General features: G+C 44.7%; 1 protein-coding gene across 4 annotated transcripts in view; it reads right to left on the bottom strand.

Annotated features, from left to right (window-relative positions):
• Positions 1–9,016, bottom strand: part of PRKCD (protein kinase C delta) — a 185,230-nt gene extending 176,214 nt beyond the window's left edge. For 2 of the 4 annotated variants that reach the window (XM_033926560.1, XM_033926559.1), the window contains exon 1: positions 8,907–9,014. The gene's annotated coding sequence lies outside the window, so the exon portion shown is untranslated. Of the gene's footprint in view, positions 1–8,906 lie in introns of all 4 variants that reach the window. The other 2 variants (XM_033926562.1, XM_033926561.1) reach the window with 2 other exon arrangements.
• Positions 9,017–20,874: the final 11,858 nt, after the last annotated feature.

The following is a 20,874-nucleotide window of genomic DNA, read 5'->3' as shown; positions in this document are numbered from 1 at the left end:
TAGCACCGGCCACGTGGTAAGAACTCCGACGCTCATAGAATTCCTATGAGCGTTGGAGGTCTTACTGCCATGGCCGGCGCTAAAAACGCGAGTGTGGCTTTGGAAAGGAGGGCCTAAATAAGCTCGAGTAGGATTGGCTGGGGAGGGCTTCGATGGCTGGGATGGTTTAGATGGGCTGGAGTGAGCTTTGATGGAGACACAGTACTGGACAGAGCTTTGGATTCTTGCCCAGAAATAGCTAAGAAGAAGAAAAAATAATAATACTGAATCAGGTTAGGCAGACTGGATGGACCATTCGGGTCTTTATCTGCCGTCATCTACTATATTACAACAAAAATTGTCTTCAGCTGAATGAAAATAGCTCCCTCTCTCATCTCCACCCCATAAATTGCTAAGTTCTTTCTTAAATTGATCTTTCGTTAAAAATCTTTTCTACAAAACAATGTCGCACAGTATCAAAGGTAAGTTAATATCCGGGAGAACCTGCCAGCAGGAACACGGCGACTGCCGCTCTCAACTCCCTCCACCTCCACTCAAAAACACAGAATATACATAGACTTTAAAGGAGGACACAAACCATGACTAGAACACACCTCCTCCACATCTCTGCGCTGGCATCAATTACAGTAGCACCTTTTCTGAAACTGCTACTCATACACGCATGCAAGTTTACTCCTACAAATATGATTTCACACCTGCAACACTCTGAGCCCTGCAAAGACAGAAAAATTACTATTGCGCTAGAATGTACAGAAAGTCACAGGCAGTATAAGAAGTTAAATAAAATAGATGTTCTGTATTAGCCTTCAAAACTAGCTTAGACTCCTAGACACCTTGCGGGATAGACTGGGTGGGACTATTTTCACTTTTATTAATAATAATAATAATAATAATAATAATAACAACTTTATTCTTTATACTGCCAACACCAGCGGTTCTAGGCAGTTCACATAAAAGAGAACTGGACAGTCGGTAAAAGTACAATTTTATTAAAAAAAATACACAAATACAGCATTAAAACCCATCTACATCAAGTAATGAATTTGTCAAACAAATTAGTCTAACTAATTTCCGAAAGGAATAGGACAAGGCTTGGGAAATAAATTTACCTAACCAGGTTCGCAGTTTGCCTGCCTGAAATGCAACTGTCCTGTCCAGGTATGTCTTGTGGTGGACATTTTTTAAAAGGAATGATTTGTGACCAACGCAGGAAACTAGATTTTTGTGTAGCCAGACTATGGACATTTATAAGAACATAAGAAATGCCTTCACCGGATCAGACCATTGGGTCCATCTAGACCGGCGACCCGCACATGCGGCGGTTAAGCTAGGTGTTGCCTGATGAAGACCCGTATCCTGCAATGTGATTTGCATCCAACTTGCCCTTGAATCCCAGAATGGTGGTTTCCGTCACAACCTCCTCCGGGAGAGCATTCCAAGTGTCCACCACTCGCTGTGTGAAAAAGAACTTGTTGATATTTGTCCTGGACTGTTGCCCCTCAGTTTCAGTCCATGACCTCATGTCCGAGTCACATTTGACAGTGTGAATACCGATGTATCTTGCTCAATTTGTCGAAACCTTTCAGTATTTTAAAAGTCTCTATCATATCCCCTTGAAGTCTTCTCTTCTCGAGGGTGAACAATCCCAGTTTTCCAAGGCATTCTTTGTAGCTCAAATTCTCCATACCCTTTACTAGCTTTGTAACACGCCTCTGCACCCTCTCCAGCAGGGTTATATCCTTTCTTAGGTAGGGAGACCAGTGTTGGATACAGTATTCCAAGTGTGGTCTGACCATTGCTCTGTAAAGCGGCATTATGACGTCCGCCGATCTACTCGTGATTCCTTTCTTTATCATGCCCAGCATCCTGTTCGCTTTCTTTGCCGCCGCTGCGCATTGAGCCGACGGCTTCAGGGTCCTATCTATCAGTACCCCAAGGTCCCTCTCTTGTTCCCTCTTGCCCAATGTTACACCTAACATTTTATATGCATATTCTTTGTTTTTCCTGCCCAGGTGCATCACTTTGCATTTATCTATATTAAAGTTCATTTGCCACTTTTCCGTCCATTTCTCTAGCAGGTTCAAGTCTCTCTGGAGTTCCTCACTGTCTTTTTGAGACCCAACTGCCCGGCATAGTTTTGTATCATCTGCAAACTAGATTATATTACTTGTAGTTTCCTCTTCCGTGTCATTTATGAAGATATTGAATAAGATGGGCCCAAGAACCGAGCCCTGGGGAACACCGCTTGTCACTTTCTCCCAGTCCGAGAACTTCCCATTGATGCTTATCCTTTGTTGTCTGTTTTCCAGCCACTTGACTATCCATCTTAGCGTATCCCCTTCTATTCCATGGCTTTGTAGTTTCCTCAGAAGTCTTGCGTGTGGAACCTTGTCGAACGCTTTCTGGAAGTCCAAGTATACTATATCCACCAGTTCTCCGCTATCAATCTCTTTGCTCACCTTTTCAAAAAATTGAAGGAAATTTGTCAAACATGACTTCCCCTTTCTGAAGCCATGTTGACACGGTTTAAACCTGCAGGTTAAAACCACGGGCTCGCAATGCGCTTTTTACAGAATATATAAAAGAGGAATGGATTCTTATGCATATGTAAAGTTATTTTACAGTTTTATTTTTAATGGTTGTTTTACATGGGGTTGTAACCTCGATACTGATATTTCTAGGCAGGAGAGTTGGCAAGGATAGTAAGCGACTGGTCCTCTGCAGTCGCTTCTTTTCAGATCGGCAAACCCAATTGGTGTTTCTTCTTTTATTTATTTATTTGGATTTCTATCCCGTTCTCCCGGGAGCTCAGAACGGATTACAATTGACATTCACAGTTTAAATACAGGACAAAATTTACAGGCATTTATAGAGAGACAGGTGAGAAGAGGGGGAACAAGGGGAGCATGGGAAGGGAGGCATTTCCCCCCATTTGCATGGGTGGCTCGGATAGGAGATTGATCGAGAAGCTGTTTAGTGAATCGGGTCAGGGTCGAGGAACGATCGCTAAACCAGCAAAACTGATTTTGCAATTGTCGGGACAGGATCAGAAGGTTTAGTGAATCTAGCCCTGTTATCCATAAAAGAAGAACATCTACTTCGTCGGAGAGCAGGTTTTTACAGCACAGCTCAAGCATTCAGTTTCACATGTAGCACATAGTAGGACCCCTGAGCACTGGCATAGTAAGGAGGGGTGCAGAGGTCTTTGTAAAGGGCGCAGGCACTTGTCCTCCTTCCTGCCCCCCCCCTGCCGCACGCGTGCGCCCCTTCCCCGAGCAGCATTACGAACTTCCTGCCTAGAAAGTGATGTCAGAGGGCTAGCCAACACGACGCGGGCAGCAAGTTCATGCTGTTGCACTTGCCTTCAGGTTTGCGCTCTGAGAGGGGGTGTGGGGGAGGGAATTCCCTCACTACACTGAAAACTCCCCTTCTCCTTTCTTCAGGAGTTTTCAGTGTAGTAGGGGGTGTTCCCCCCAATCCCCTCCCCCAACGGGAGCGGCAGGACTTCTAAGTGTACTGGGAGTGTTCTCCTCCCTATGTCACCGTGGATTTGTTGGTGCGCTTTAGTTATGGTACCAAAATAAAAGGTCAAGTACAATTATTAAAAGCCAGTGACCTCCCATGTCCTGCAAAGATCAGCAGTAACAGGGCCCCCTTTGCTCTAACAAAGTGCACCCTGCTTTTTCAAGGCTGCAGTGGACATGGTTTGTGTAAATTCTACCACCCTGTCTCTTCTAAACTGCTTAAAAGAGTCAGTTCACAGCAGGCACAAATGATCATTTTCAGCAGTAACAGACAGGGTTCTTTGAGTGGGCAGACTGGTTGGGCCGAAGGCCCTTTTCTGCCATCATATTCTGTGTTTCAATTAGAGTCTGTAGCTAATGTGTGCGTCTGTATCGGTATTAAGAATTAATCATAATCACTTAGCAAATCTGGGCACTGTAAATTATTTACCAGTCTACAAGTGCTCTGAACTTCAGTCTGAAGTAGTATGTGCAGGCTTGTACCGAAGTATAACATTCATATTTCATGTCTCAGGATCCTCAACTATAGAACTACTGGAAGTGTAAATGAGTGAGAAGAACAATAAATGTTTCAAAGGGTTCAGAGAAAATGAGCTTTGGCAGGTTTTGCATGACTATTGTGCTTGGACAGTGGTAAGTATCCAGGTAGAATATGAATGCCCTCTTGCTGCTGGCAGAAAACAGTCAAGATGGCTCTGAAGATAATGCATAGGGACTCGAGAATAAAGACTGACATGGGGATGGGGAACTAGAGAATGACACGGGGACAGAATTTGTCCTCCACCCCCTCAGATAACCACGAGAAAGCATCCGGTCTTAAGTGTCTGTCTCAACCTCAGGCCGCCTACACCAGCATTCTTCAATGCAAGCCTTGAAGGGTCAGTGGCTGAGCCCATTCAGACTCCGATTCTTCCCTCTCTCCTTAAAAAATGATATGGGGATGGTTTCCTGCGGTTAACTGCGGGGACAGGGACACATTCTGTTCCCATGTCTTCTCAGATGGAGACCCATAGTATGGTAATCTGTGGCGGCAGTAATATTTTAGTGGAATTTCTATGGCGACGGGGCAGTGGCATAGCCACAGGTGGGCACAGGCCACTGCCGTCATGCCCCCAATGACCCTCCCCCTTACCTTGTTAAAGTCCGACAGGAGGGATGCCTACCCCCTCCGGCCAGCAGGCCCAACTTTTCAAAATGTCGGACCTTCTCCTCCCCGGTACATCCTGGGATGCACCAGGGATGGGCCTAAGGATCTGACTGGCCCAGATGCTTAAGGCCCCTCCCATAGGGAAACCTCATACTGTAAACACAAATATAGGAAATAACATTTTTTTGAACCTTCCACTGGCCATATCCAACATTTCTGCTTCTTTCCCCAAAGTCTACCCTCTCTCCCTGCCTTATGTCCTGGGTCCAAGTCCTCCATGAAGCATCTCTCTATTCCTCCCCTCCATTATCATGTGCAACATTTCTTTCTCTCTCCCCATGTACCATCTTTCCCTCTCCTCCACCAGATGCAGGATTTCTCCCCCTCCCCCCTTTCCACCTCTTTGATGCATCTCTCCCTTCCTCTTCTCCACCCCACGTCCAACAATTTTTCCTCCCCTCCCACCCTCCTCAGCAGTAGCCTTACTTCCATCCCACCCATCCCCCTGTGCATCAGCCCCCCACGACTTCCCCCCCAAGATCTGATATACTTCCAGGCCTCCCAAAGCAGCAGAAGCCAGCTGGCAGAGCCAGTACTGTGAATAGTCAGCTTGTGGCTTGCTTCACCAGGGCTTCCCTCTGCTGCATCATCAGTGACGGGGCAGGCCGCAAGCTTCCTGTTCGAAATGCTACCTTTTTTGGTCATCCACCATCACCGCCGCCGTTGCTGCTCCTTTAGGAGGTCTGGAGGTATGTCAGTTCTCACTGGGGGGGGGGGGGGTTTGATTACTGAATTGGCGAGTGTGGTTTTTTTTTCCATCGAATGAATAGATTCACCAAAGTGAATCAATTTAAATTGGCTAATCGGGCAGCACTACAGTACTGACTATCCGTACCTGCCTGTGCAGCAGAACCACATGGCAAATTCAAATATCCAGTAATTTTCAGCAAGAGATTAATGCAGATAGTTTCTAAGAATATAAATCAGCTCTCTGTTTAAAATCCTTTATATCCTACACTATCTACAAATCAGGGCTCAGGCTTGATCAATTAACTAAACTTGGGCTGCCCAAAATTCCACCCCTTCTTCCCCCCCCTCCCATTATCCCTGTGTTCTGTTAGGCTCTTATGCTGGCTTATGAGCCACAGAGCATTTACCTCACTGGCCCACGGAAGAAATCTCTACTGCAGCTTTGTAAAAGGAGCCCTTATTGTTTTCAGATTCTCACATCCCTCTAACTCAGTGCCCCACAAACCTTTTTTTTTTGCTCTGGCACACTAACGGAGCAAATGTTTTTCTGTGGCACACCCACAACCCCTCCCCATTCCACTCCAGCCCCATATGAACGCTCTTCTGGAGTCTGTCCTAGGGGAAAACACCCTCCAGGGATTCAAGACAAAGTTAGACAAGTTCATAATGAACAAGGAGGTACACTGGTAGGACTGGTCTCAGATAGGGTGCTGGTCTTTGACCAGAAGGCCGCCGCGTGAGCGGATTGCTGCACGATGGACCACTGGTCTGACCCAGCAGCGGCAATTCTTATGTTCCTATGAACCTCATCTCATTTTCCCTGAGTTTGGGAGCCATGTCTGGAGGGTCTCCGAGCATGTGGGGACATACGCGCACATCATCAACATGTCGACGTCCAGACATGCTCAGATTCCTTCCAGACACGGCCCCGAGTTCGGAGAAAATGAGACAAGATTCGTGTGGAGGAGGAGAGGCACCAACGCCGGAGGCGACACTCTGTATATGTGATGTGTCCTGGCGGCACACCTGTAATCTCACCACGGCACACAGTTTGCGATTCACTGCTCTAATTGATCAATTCAACCTTCTTTGTCCACGACTGACTACAATAGTAGCACCGTGAGCAGCTTAACAATGATTCAACTGCTAACAAGTCACTAAAATTACAATAGTACAGTTACTTTACCAAAGAAGTCACACAAAGCTACAATATTGCTACAAATCTCTGCGGTTTAACAAAAGTAATACTGCTACAACACAGAATAAGAACTTAAGAATAGCCTTACTGGGTCAGACCGATGGTCCATCAAGCCCAGTAGCCGGTTCTCACGGTGGCCAATCCAGTCTTTAATAGTTTCCTAAAACTTTGATATGATGCAGATGTAAAGAATAATTGTTAATCACCTCTCTGATTAATTGGACTTTTCCATATTGCAAAACATTAAGAAGTCACCTTATTATCACTGGGGTGCTGCTAACTCCCCAACGCAAAGAAAGAGAAAATATAACTCAAATGTGTTAAAAGGTGAGCAAAAAAAGTTCATGATCAGTACACCTTTGTCATAATGGAAAAACAAGTCAAGTTAACTAAAAGCAGAGAATGACAAGAGGACATATATTTCCCCCATTCCCGCCAATTCTTTTCCTGTCCCTGCAACCATTCCCGCAAGCTCCGTCCTCATCTACACAAACCTCAAACACTTTAAAATCATCTGTGTACAAGGCTTGTGTGGTTAAGGCAGAGCTTACTTGAATGGGACAAGGACAGCGATACAACTCGCGGGGAAATTGAGTTCCGACGGGGACAAATTTGTTCCCCGTGTCATTCTCTAGTTCTTACCAAGTTCCGTAGTGCTACGAAGTGTTTTACAATATAATCCACGTTTCTATATGTCCTTTGATTCCCTGGACTGGATCCAAAGTCTACGTCTTAAACTAACTAGGAATTGTATTCGATTTTAAAATGCACATCGATTTGTTTGTACAGAGAAGCTGACCCATCTATCCAATGCAATAGTTTACAAACTTATGCACATTTGCAGTTCCCCTTCTCCTGCCTACAACTGTTGTGTGCTGGTCCCCTCCACTTGAGCATTCTGTTGGGTAATTTAATAAACTTTGCCCCCACCCCCAGAGAAATTCCTCCCTCCACTACAGAAGCCAGTGGAAGAAAAGATTTGGTGGGAGGCCTATTGTTTTGCATTTCCATCACCAAAATCCTGTCGCTATAAAAGATTTCTGCATCCAACATTTACTCTCCAGGCCAGTAAAATGAACCCCTGGTGGAGTACCTTAATCCCTCAAGCTCAATCTTACTATTCTTTTAGAAAAAGTACTGAAAAGCTATTTGTTTGATAAATTCTTATCCTGATTATCTGCATTGCACATTATATAAAACAATCATAATAATACATGTACAAGATTCATGGATTGTTCAGTATCTTTTTGTAGTGAACCGCCTGGAACGTATTGGTGTGGCGTTATACAAAAATAAAGTTATTATTATTTCTAGGGTTTTATTTCAGCGAGCAGAAAAACCTACAAATACGGAAGGCCCTACATACAATTTTTTTTTACATCTGACAAGCTTTCTGACATTGGTTAAACTTGCACTTAGCATTGCTTTTCTTTACAGCTGGTCCTCAGCTACAAAGCCCATGAAAGTATTCAGTGGAAAGTCATGACGGGTACCAGAACTATCATGAAACTACCTGGGGTTATCTGAGAACAAGGGCTGAGGTATGGAGCGTGAAGGGAAGGGACGTGATCAAGACTGGGGAACCGAGAATGAAAGGTGGTGACATTTTATTTACAACCGTGTAGCAGTATAAAAAAAAAAATCAGCGACTGGTGGTAACAGGATTGAGTCACCCATCCATCCACCAGGGAAGGGGAAGGGGAAGGGAAAGGGAACCCCCCCCAAAGAAATGGTAACTGGAGCACAAGCAAAAGTGTCAAAGTTCTCAAAAGTGAAAACAATCGCAAGAAAACTCATGACACAAGTTAATGTCATCACAAATCCGTACTGAAGTGTCCCATGTGATATCTGTCTAATTATTGGAGATATCACATAGGATATGAAGTAGTAATTTGTGATTCCAAGCATGAAGTGTTTCCCATAGTTTGCTCCAGCCCAAGCAAGCCTCAATTTATGCAAGCAGTACATTTGTTTTTGCAAAGCACAAGCCAGGGGGGAGCTGAGAAAAGGAGCTCCAGAGGCCGGGTGACTTCCTTGTTCGCCCTCGCCATTGCAACCCCTGGCAGAACTTTTCACACCGGAGCAGGAAGTGCAAAGGCTGCCCAAACCCTCCACCTCTGGCTGCGCGAAAGCAGCAGGTAAGCAGCCAGAGGCGGATCGCGACGCCCATCCTCGCCCAGCGGGCTGCAGGACCGGCCCAGGGTGGCCCGGAGCAGCTTCAAGGAGCCCCCGCAACGATCCCAACACCAACCCGCGCCCCCAAAAGGGAGAAAGGGGCTCAACTCACCCGCAGGAAGGGAGCCCCGGCTCCGGATCGGAGCAGCTGCCCAACTGGACTTCTCGGGAGGAGACGAGCGGTGCCCTCGAGCTTCCCGGGGAAAAGCAGCCGCGCGCCCCGCCCCGCTGGCTCGTGCCCCGCCCCATTTCCTTCCCCGGCTGACTCCACCCCCTCGCCAGCTGTAGCACCGCCCCCTTTGCATCTAGCACGCTGTCCCAGTACTAGAGCTGGGCTGGGCTGCCACTGAAGTGTCTTTGCAGGCCTGTGAGATTTATGAGACGCTGGGCCCAGGATAGACATGATTTTTGCAAAGAACTGTTGCATTGCCTCAAGTGCCAAAATAGTCATCTGCCTTTCTGGGGGCCAAGACCAGGCCACTTGAAACGATTTTCTAATCTAATCCTTATCTTTGTATACCGGGTCATCCTCTAATACAGAAGCTCGACCCAACACACGTTCCATAAGTGACACCGACCATGTCCACTCTGAGAATAGCTGGATAAGAAAGTTAAAAGTTGAGTTTCAGAATGCAAAAAAAAAAAAAAAAAAAATTTCTCAGGTTTCAAGTTTATTTCATTTCTTTGATTACTTCGCATAGTCTAAATCCAATGCGATTTACATAAGTTCAAAAATTGAATAAAATTTTAAAAACCAACAAACATAACATTCACTACTAATACATTAATATATGGAAGGAAGGAGGGAAGCGGTTGACAGCGATTGACATAAATACAATTCTAATAAAAATAAAACCAGGGAAGGGTCAAGACACATAACTAAGGGCTGCTAGGGCCTTAACGCATGGAATAGCGCACGCTTAAATTGCCACACACGCTACCCGCTCCCACCTCCTTTTGAGCAGGCGGTCGATTTTTGGCTAGCGAGGCTGAAAACTGCCTTTCCAGTTAGCGGCTGAGAGAGGACGGGCTCCTTTTACTAAACTATGCTAACGCCTCCATTGAGCTGGTGTTAGTTTTTGGCGCGTAGCGCGGGATTAGCGTGCGCTTAAAAAACGCTAGCACACTTTTGAACAGGGCGAAAGAATAAATATCCTCCTCTCCATCCTTTCTAGATGTTCTTTTCTTTCTGGGAAAACTCTCTTTTGCACCTACAGGTTATACAATATGATCAGTGTGTGTAACTTGTGGGCCGATGTTCAGCTTTGGTGCTGTAGTAAAGGGGAAAATAAACTTCCCGATGCTCACCACTAATAGCATCCTAATTATTTATTTTGAATTATTGATTTGTTTTGAGTGGTTCTTTGTCTTTGCTGTCGCTACACTCTATTCCTTCCGCTTTTGGAGAGAGATATACCATATATATTTTCACTGCTCTTAGTGTCGAGCATCGGGAGGTAAGCAAGGAGCTTCGTGTACAGAAAACAGAAATCCGCAAGCAGCTTTTTTTATTTTTAAAGCTAGAGGTTGAGAACGATGGAGAGACATTATTCAGTGAGATTTCATGGCCACGTTTGCCTCAAGGAGGCAAATTTTGTGACGTACTGCCACAAAGACCAGTTTGTCTCCAAAGGGGATGATAATATTTTTTTTTCTGACAACGTTTTAGATCTTATGGACTTTAGAAAAGAAGATCCTTCTTTGAGAAATCTTCTCTTCAAATAACCCACACGAGCTCTGAGCTGGCATAAAGTTTTCCAGCATTAACGCAATGGTTTTCCATCTGCTGTTTCTCTGAGCATGGCAGGAAACAACAGTTTATTATTTTTTAATGCTATTTTCTGCTGTCTTTGGCACACATGTTATCTCCAGCGTTTATATCTTCAACATCCTGTGCACCCTAATAGAGAATGGCACGGGGAAAAAATTTATCACCGTTCCCGCCCTGTCCCTTTGAGCTCAGTCCCCGTCCCTGTGAGCTCAGTCTCTGTCCCTGTGAGCTCGGTACCCGTCCCCACCCTGCAAACTGTCAGATCCCATCCACACAATCCTCGAATAGTGATGATTTTATACTGAACTTATTTTATTAAAGTATAAAAAGAGACAATATTACATACAATTTTCAGGCTGGAGAAGCTGCTCGTGCAGGCAAAGATTTAGAGCAGGGGTTTCAAAGTCCCTCCTCGAGGGCCGCAATCCAGTCGGGTTTTCAGGATTTCCCCCAATGAATATGCATGAGATCTATGTGCACGCACTGCTTTCAGTGCATATTCATTGGGGAAATCTTGAAAACCCGACTGGATTGTGGCCTTCAAGGAGGGACTTTGAGATACCTGATTTAGAGGGTGTGGCAAGGCTGGGGCACAGAAGGAGCGGGGGAGGCAGAGAGGAGGGTGCAGGGAGCACCACCACTGTGAATGCTTCCTACCCTCGCTATGCTACTGCCCCCTAGTTTTTTAATTTTTTTGATTTTTGGAAAGAGTAAACAAGCAATTCATCTCTACCCATTCCATTCCACTCTGTATTTTACATAAGCACTTAAGAATATCCATACTGGGTTAGGGCAATGGTACATGTAGCCCAGTTTCCAAGAGTGGCCAATCCAGGTCACAAGTGCCTGGCAGAAACCCAAATAGTACCAACATTCCATGCTACTGATCCAGGGCAAGCAGTTGTATCCCCCATGTCTATCTCCATAGCAGCCTATGGACATTTCCTCCAGGAACTTGTCCAAACCCTTTTTTTTTAAACCCAGCCACACTAACCACTGTTACCCCATCCTCTGTCAAATCTCCCCTCAGCCATTTTTTTCTTCAAGCTGAAGAGCCTTAGCTGCTTTAGCCTTTTCTCATAAGGAAGTCAATCTATCCCCCTTTATCATTTTCATTGCCTTTCTCTGAACCTTTTCTAATTCTGCTATATCTTTTTTGAGACGCGGTGACAAGAAATGCACACAGGATTTGAGGTGTTGTCACACCATGGAGAGATATAAAGGCATTATAACATTCTCAGTTTTGTTTTCCATTCCTTTCCTAATAATTCCTAACACTCTACTTGCTTCATAGCTGCCGCTGCACATTAAGTATATTTCTTTACACTGATTACTTGACGGTTTGGCTCCCGTTCCTAAACTGTTCCAGTGTGGCACACTTGTTGAATATTCTGAGAGATCTTCATTGAGAAATTCAGTGCACTGGAGCAAGATTGTGGCTGAATAACTCCCAGATAAATGGATCATTGCACAATACTTTTATTCAGTGGCTTCAAGTCGCTCTGAAATTTGTGAAGACTGGACTTTAGACTGTATGCAAAACCTGCTACCTCTTGTTTTCAATATTAATTAACCACACAATCCCAAATACTCAATGATGGTGTACAAAGCCACATACCAAATGAAATGAAAAACAAATAATACCCAAGCCAATTAAAATAAATTGACAAACATATCCTAAACTGACTCACTAGTTTTCCTGCTTTCAAAGTTGCATCTTGTTCCTTCATTATAATCAGTTTGTCACTGAAACTAATTTCCAAAGGCCTGTTGAAATAAAAAAAAGTTTGTAAGTCTCTTTTAAATTCTGCATACTTTTACAGTACTCACTAATTAGATGGCAATCCATTCCAAAGTATTGGACCTGTGGCTATGAACATGGAACAGCAATATACATTTAGCCCTCTTTTACCAAGCCGTGGAAGAGGTTTCTACTGTGGCCCGGGACGTCGCCTAGACTAATAGTCAGTATATCAAAATATAAATAAACTTGAAACTTGTATGCTCCGACGCTTGTAGGGGATTCTATGAGCATCGGAGCACTGTCAGGGCATTTAGTGCTCTGGGCCATGGTAGAAACCTTTACCATAACATAGTAACATAGTAAATGCTTTCTATTCCACAAATATAAAATAAAATAAAAAAATGCATAAATTAAGGGCAGGATATGATAGCAAGTTTAGCTCTTTTTTTATTGCCATCTTCAGATTCATGGTTACTGCTATAGGTGCAGATGTTATTTACGACCGTGCGATCTGTCAGGATTCGGCTGAATGAGCATAAATCCAGAGTAAACACACAAAATGACACTGCCCCTTTGGTTCATCATGTATAGGCCATACGTTACAGGATATTAGTGGTGCGTTACTGATGCAGTTGCAGTAGGGTAATTAAAAAAAAAAATTTTTAATGTTGAATTTAAAAGAACTGAGATGGATTTTCGAATTGAATACCATAAGCCCGTATGGTTGATACAAGAACACCGAATGGGTGTCATTGACTGATTGATCAAACTGATTCTGCATGGCAAAAACTTTGATGACTTTTCACATCTGCTATTCATGCCATGATAAATTTAGTCCCTTCTTTATCACTATTTTTAATTGTTTATTTTTTGAGTTTATATTCTCAAGAGTGCCGTTTAAACTCAGGGGTTTCCCCCCGAATCTGTTACACACGCATACATCAGAACATTCACATAACAAGGATATGGCGCTAATGCAGATATTAGATGGGGACAAGACAAGTGGTATAGTCCGTTTGGGATTCAAGACAAAGTTAGACAAGTTCCTGCTGAACCGGAACGTACTCAGGTAGGGCTAGTCTCAGTTAGGGCGCTGGTCTTTGACCAGAGGGCCGCCGTGTGAGCAGACTGCTGGGCATGATGGACCACTGGTCTGACCAAGCAGCGGCAGTTCTTATGTTATTATGAGGCTAAACTGAAAGCAAGTTGTTTATACAGTTAAAACATGATATAAGAAACTGATTTAGTTATAGTGTGTACAGCAAGCTAGTCCTGGTGCAGAATGAGTGTATTTGTCATTGTATAGGTTCTCAGTGTTGCATCATCTCACATTTCATGGAAAGACTTCTTGTCAAACCTCTTTTGCAGAACCTCCCATATGATGAGATCTTAATCTTGCATAAGCTTCCCTTAGGAAGTTGCCATTACTTGTTATGAGATATGAAAATGAATAAAGAATTTGAAAAAAAAAAAAATAAAGATGATTACAAAAAAACCCAACAAAACTTAAATGGAAAATGTTCTGTCTAGTAGCTGTTACCTTTACAAGAACTAGGAACCTATAAATAGAGAATGACACGGTGACAAAATTAATCACTGTTCCCGTCCCCGCGAATAATGTAATGTAATGTAATGTAATTTATTTCTTATATACCGCTACATCCGTTAGGTTCTAAGCGGTTTACAGAAAATATACATTAAGATTAGAAATAAGAAAGGTACTTGAAAAATTCCCTTACTGTCCCGAAGGCTCACAATCTAACTAAAGTACCTGGAGGGTAATAGAGAAGTGAAAAGTAGAGTTAGAGGAAAAATAAAAATAAAATAAACATTTTAACAAGACAGCATTGATCTAAATACTTTGGAAGGTAGAAGAGAGGAGAGAAAGGAATAGAAGCAGAAGGGGGAGCCGTTGAACAGTAGAATTCTGGAGAAATTTAAATGATAGAAATAGAACAAAACAAAGACAAAAGGCAAAACAATAGATAAGATTAAAGATAAATCATAAGCTGGAAAGAAAAATAAAATAAAACTTTGTCTTCAATCTACGGTTTCAGCGTCAGTGATGAAGTGGAGCAAGTAAGTTTAGGAGGAGCGATTGACGTTTCCAGAAAGGGCTTCTTCAGGGAAGAGACTTGGCAGACAGTCCCAGGATGCCTATGTCTCCTCCCCTGCGATGTTCTCCCATCCATGCATTCCCTCCCAGACACACTGCCCGTGCCCCAGCCGCTCCAAGGAGGCTGCCCCAGATGAGGCCCACGGTGAATGCAGGATTTTCTCCTCTGCGGGAAAGCCGCCCGGAGCCGACAGTTGATCTTCTTAGCGGATTGCATGGGGGGAAGAGTTCACACTCTTGGTAGGATCGGGTCTGTGTGCTCTCGGTGGTTGTGGCTGGTCTCGTTGCTGCTTAGGTGTAAAAGCAGTTGATCTCCACTGCTGCTGATATTTAAAAGCAGGCAGATTGATCTCTCCAATGGACTGCAGGGGGAGGAGTTCACACTCCTGGCAGGATCGGGTCTGTGGGCTCTTGGTGGTTGCGGTAGGTCTCGCTGCTGCTTGTATGTAAAAGCAGTTGTTTTTCTACTGCTGCTGATATTTAAAGCAGGTAGATTGATCTCTTAAACGGGATATAGGGGGAGGAGCTCACATGCCTGGTTGGATCGGGGCAAGGGCTCCTATTATAGGCAGCTGGTCTTGCTGCTACTTAGGTGTTAAAGCAGTTGATCTTCCTAGCGGACTGCAGGAGGTGTGGAGCTCACACTCCTGTCATGATCTGGTCTATGGGCTCTTGGTAGTTGCGGTTGGTCCCAATGCTGCTTAGGTGTAAAAGCAGTTGTTCTCCCACTGCTGCTGATATTTAAAAGCAGGTAGATTGATCTATCCAATGGAATGCTGGGGGAAGATCTTATATGTCTGGCTGGATCGTGGCAAAGGGTTCCCGGTAGTGGCGGCTGGTCCTATTGCTGCTTAGGTGTAAAAACAGTTGATCTTCTTATCGAATTGTAGGGGGGGGCGGATCTCACATTCCTGGCAGGTTCGGGTCTGTGGGTTCTTGGTGGTTGCGGATGGACCCGCTGCTGCTTAGGTGTAAAAGCAGTTGTTTTCCCAATGCTGCTGATATTTAAATAACCGCGGGAAATAATCTCATGTCATTTTCTAGTGTCTATTTCAACCTCGGTCCTTCTACACCAGTATTCTTCAAAGCAAAGCTTGTGGGTCAGTGGTTGTGGCCATTCATACTCTGATTCTTCCCTCTCTCCTTAAAGAATGAAATGAAGATGATTTCCCGCGATTATCCGCGGCGACGGGAACGGTGATGAATTTTGTCACCGTGTCATTCTCTACCTATAAACTACACACACAATTTAATCCATAACAAGACAGTTCTTTGAAGTCGTAGATTCAAGTTTCTTAGGACTCTTTACACCAGGGATGTCCAACCTTTTGGCTTCACTGGGCCGCATTGGCCAAAAAAAATGTTTCTGGGGCCGCACAAACGTGCAAACGCTGCAGTAAGACACAGGAGGGAGCCGGCAAGACGGTAAACACCCGGGGGCAGCAAAGGAAAACACTGCATCGCCCTCGACCGGAGCCACACAAAATACTTCACTGGGTTGGACACCCCTGCTTTATACTAAGCTGCAATAGCATTTTTAGTGCGCAGAATTGCTATGCGCGCTAAACCCACGCTACCAGCTTAAATCTGGCGTTAGTGTCTAAGGAGCCCTTAGTTTCTTGATATACTCTCTATCAAACATATCTAAACGGTTTGCAGTTAATTTGGTTATAAAAGATTTAAAACTATGTAAAAAATTATAAAAACTGGTCAACTGATATGAAACAAGAGGGTAGGAGGGAAGGGAGTACATTATATTAAAAAAAGAAAAAGGAAGGGAAAAGGAAAAGTACAGAAGGTGGGGAATAGCAAATGTTTTTTTCATTTGAAATGATTGTTCTTATGTTCATATCAATGAGGACACAGTGCTTGCTACATTCTGCTATAAATCTCATAAAAATCCATGCAAAAAACTGCTCCATATTATAGGCTGTAAATGTACCCTCATGTGCAGTAGAAACATAGAAACATAGAACATGACGGCAGAAAAGGGCCACGGCCCATCTAGTCTGCCCACACTAATGGCCCACCCCCTAACTACCTCCATGAAGAGATCCCACATGCCAATCCCATCTTTTCTTAAAATCTGGCATGCTGCTTGCCTCAAATACCTCCTTTGACTCTAATAGAATTGGAAAACCAGTCACCAAAATAGCTCCAGCAAACTGGTTGACATCCTACATCCAGTTCTGTAATGATCAAATGGCTGCTTCTGCCACCCCATAAAGACTCACCAAATTAGAGCCACTGCAGCTATTTTGTCTCTCCTGATGTCTGTTTTGCTGAATTAAATTAGCCATGTGGTCCTTATTTCATAAACTAGAGCAGAGTTTCTCAACATGTGGTACACTTACCCTTAGGGGTACGTGAGCTGCTTGTTGGGGGTACGCGGCACTGTGCTGGTCTCCTGCCCCCCTTCCTCCTTAATGACCACTGCCAGGGATCCCATGCCCTCCTTCCTGCTCGCCCTCTTCCACCGAAGCCAACCCAGAAGACTTCCCTCCGATGTCAGAGCTGATGTCAGAGAGAAGGCTTGTGGGACATTCACGTGCAGCGTGTAAGAGCTGCTGTTTGTCCCTGTAACAAGTGCCAGGAAGGAGTAGCCCAGCTCGATGGCTCTGAAGGAAGCGAGTGTGGCCCTGGAACGAGCAAGGGGACATAATCTGGGACAAAGGGAGAAAGGAGGGGGGAAAAGGAGTGCATTGGGACATGGGAGGGGCACGATTTGGGGCAAAGGCTAGAAGGCAGGGAGGGGGCACAAACTCGGGACACAGAAAGTAGGGAGGGGGCACGAACATGAGACACGGAAGGGAGGAAGAGGGCACTAACTTGGGACATAGGAGGGAGGGAATAGAAAGGGAGAATTGTTGCTGTTTCCACTTTGATATTTTTTCATGGAACTTTACTATATACCTATTGAAGTCTAAGTCTAGACCCTTGTTTATACTGCTACTCATTACTTCATTCATCACTATAAATGTTCAGCTTAGAGCCCCTTTTTACAAAGCCACAGATAAAGGCACCAAAACCCATAGAAACTGGATAGGCTTCAGTACATTTACCACATCAGCATTGGTACCGCAGCTTTGTAAAGGGGGCCCTTCATTATGCACTGCACCTGCTGTACTATCTACAAAAACCGCCGTACCATACATTGGATGAATGTTCTTATTCAAAGAGGTGAAGGATAAATCTTAATAATACTTGAAATGTGCTTTTGTTATAGAGGACGACCCGAAACTGAAAATGCCACCGTAACAATCGAAAACCTTTTGGCCAAAACTGAAAACTCAAGTTTAGTTGTGTGAATGAATGTGAGCCAGTGAGAACTGCATCCCTTTGCTGAACCCACAGTATCTAAGCCAGAATATAATTTAAATAAGAAATGACCGTATTTTACCTCCGAGCAAAATAGCTTCCACACACATGGATCAAATGAAAACTGAGATTAAAAGCTATGGTGCTTTTACAGTATCTGACTTTGTGCCACACTTCAAAGCTCCACAGAGAGGCTAATTCCAAAGGAGCTTATCATTCTACAATTTTGTATTATTTGGACTAGCAGAGTCCGATGTTGACCGAGTTTCATGCTGAGAGACTGTTTTGGAATGGGCTTGGAGGGGTTGAGGTGGGGGGAATATAGTTAGGGTCTGGGATATTGGATTGCCTTTACTGGAATGGTGGTTGCAGTACATCACTGAGTTTTTCTGATTTGGGAAGCTTCAGCTCTACATAGTGTGGGCTTTGGTCCTCTCTCTGGATGTTGTTTAGTCTATTGTTTCACACTGCGGATGCTCCCTGTTCTGGGTGGGGGTGGAGGGCAGGGTGGGGATTTATGCTGTTTATTCTTGGTTATTGTTCCAGTTTGTATGAGACTTGATCTTGTCTGGGGCTTTGCCCAATGTGTAAGTTTGTATTCTATCTGAAAATCAATAAAAAATTGTTATACTGTAAAAACACTTATTTGGAGCACTCTATTTACCACATAAACTATTGTGCAAGATTATAACAGCATTACTCGCAATCAGTGGCGCAGCGAGAGTTACAGGCACCCAGAGGCGGTAGTGCCCCCCTCTCTGCCCCCCTGCTGCTGCTAAAAAAAAAGGCACAGAAATACCATCTGATCAGTCGATGGAGAAAGTGACTGACACATGCGCAGAATAGCTCATGGAAAGAGACATAAAGCACAGTTACTTACCGTAACAGGTGTTATCCAGGGACAGCAGGCAGATATTCTTGACTGATGGGTGACGGCACCGACGGAGCCCCGGTACGGACAATTTTAGAGTGATTGCACTCTAAGAACTTGGAAAGTTCTAGTAGGCCGCACCGCGCACGTGCGAGTGCCTTCCCGCCCGACAGAGGCGCGCGGTCCCCAGTTAGGATAAGCCAACTAAGAAGCCAACCCAGGGAGGTAGGTGGGATGCAAGAATATCTGCCTGCTGTCCCTGGATAACACCTGTTACGGTAAGTAACTGTGCTTTATCCCAGGACAAGCAGGCAGCATATTCTTGACTGATGGGTGACCTCCAAGCTAATAAAAAGAGGGATGGAGGGAAGGTTGGCCATTAGGAAAATAAATTTTGCAAAACAGATTGGCCGAAGTGTCCATCCCGTCTGGAGAATGCATCCAGACAATAATGAGATGTAAAAGTATGAACTGAGGACCAAGTGGCAGCCTTGCAGATTTCCTCAATAGGAGTGGAACGGAGGAAAGCTACAGATGCTGCCATAGCTCGGACTCTATGGGCCGTGACAGAACCTTCCAGTGTCAGTCCGGTCTGATCATAACAGAATGAAATGCACGCTGCAAGCCAATTTGACAACGTACATTTAGAAACAGGACGTCCCAATTTATTCGGATCAAAGGACAGAAAGAGTTGGGGAGCTGATCTGTGGGGTTTCGTACGCTCTAGATAGTAAGCTAGAGCCCTCTTACAGTCCAAAGTATGCAGAGCCTGTTCTCCAGAATGGGAGTGAGGCTTCGGAAAGAAAACAGGTAGTACAATAGATTGGTTGAGATGGAATTCAGAGACAACCTTAGGGAGAAACTTTGGATGTGTACGTAGAACTACCTTATCATGATGAAAGACTGTGAAAGGTGGGTCAGAAACTAGTGCATGGAGCTCACTGAACCTCCTGGCAGAGGTGAGCGCAATAAGGAAAAGTACCTTCCAAGTAAGAAACTTGAAAGTGGCAGTAGCCAAAGGTTCAAATGGAGGCTTCATTAAAGCGGAGAGAACCACATTAAGATCCCAGATCACAGGAGGTGCTTTAAGAGGTGGTTTTACATTGAAAAGACCTCGCATGAATCTGGCGACCAGGGGATGAGCTGAAAGAAGTTTTCCATGGACTGGCTCATGAAAAGCAGCAATAGCACTAAGATGGACTCTGATGGATGTAGATTTGAGGCCAGAGTCAGACAGAGAAAGTAGATAATCCAACAATGTCTCCACTGCAAGGGACGTGGGATCATGATGATGAAGACACCAAGAAGAAAACCGTGTCCACTTCTGATGATAACATTGCAGAGTGGCTGGTTTCCTGGAAGCATCCAGAATAGAACGAACGGGCTGAGACAGAAGAGAATCATATGAAGTCAGCCCGAGAGATACCAAGCTGTCAGGTGTAGAGACTGGAGGTTGGGATGCAGAAGGGTCTCTTGATGCTGCGTAAGCAGAGAAGGAAATAGTGGAAGCAGAAAGGGTTCTCTGGAACTGAGTTGAAGTAGAAGGGAGAACCAATGTTGTCTGGGCCACCGTGGAGCAATCAGAATCATGGTGGCTCGTTCCCTCTTGAGCTTGAACAAGGTTCGTAACATGAGCGGCAGAGGAGGGAAAGCATACAGGAACAGATTGGACCAATCCAGAAGAAAAGCGTCCGCTGCCAGACGGTGAGGAGAGTAGAGTCTGGAGCAGAATAGGGGCAGCTGGTGATTGTGAGGAGCTGCAAAGAGGTCTATCTGAGGAGTGCCCCACTGAGCGAAGATGGACTGTAGAGTTACAGGATCGAGTGTCCACTCGTGAGGTTGGAGAATTCTGCTGAGCTTGTCCGCTAAGGAATTCTGTTCTCCCTGAATGTAGATAGCTTTCAGGAATAGTTGGTGATCTGTGGCCCAAGCCCAAATCTTCTGGGCTTCCTGGCACAAGAGGCGAGAGCCTGTCCCACCCTGCTTGTTGATGTAGTACATCGCAACTTGATTGTCTGTGCACAGCAGGAGGACCTGAGGAAAGAGAAGATGCTGGAAGGCTTTGAGGGCATAAAACATCACTCTGAGTTCGAGGAAATTGATGTGATGTTTCATTTCCTGGGCTGTCCAAAGCCCTTGAGTTTGGAATTCGTTCAAATGAGCTCCCCAGGCATAAGGGGAGGCGTCGGTGGTAATGACAAGTTGATGAGGAGGTAGATGAAACAGAAGACCTCTGGAGAGATTTGAGGATATCAACCTC

Source organism: Geotrypetes seraphini, chromosome 17, assembly GCF_902459505.1.
Source record: "Geotrypetes seraphini chromosome 17, aGeoSer1.1, whole genome shotgun sequence".
Lineage (NCBI taxonomy): Eukaryota > Metazoa > Chordata > Amphibia > Gymnophiona > Dermophiidae > Geotrypetes > Geotrypetes seraphini.
The sequence above is the reverse complement of the archived record's forward strand: the minus strand, read 5'-3'. Positions and strand labels throughout refer to the sequence as shown.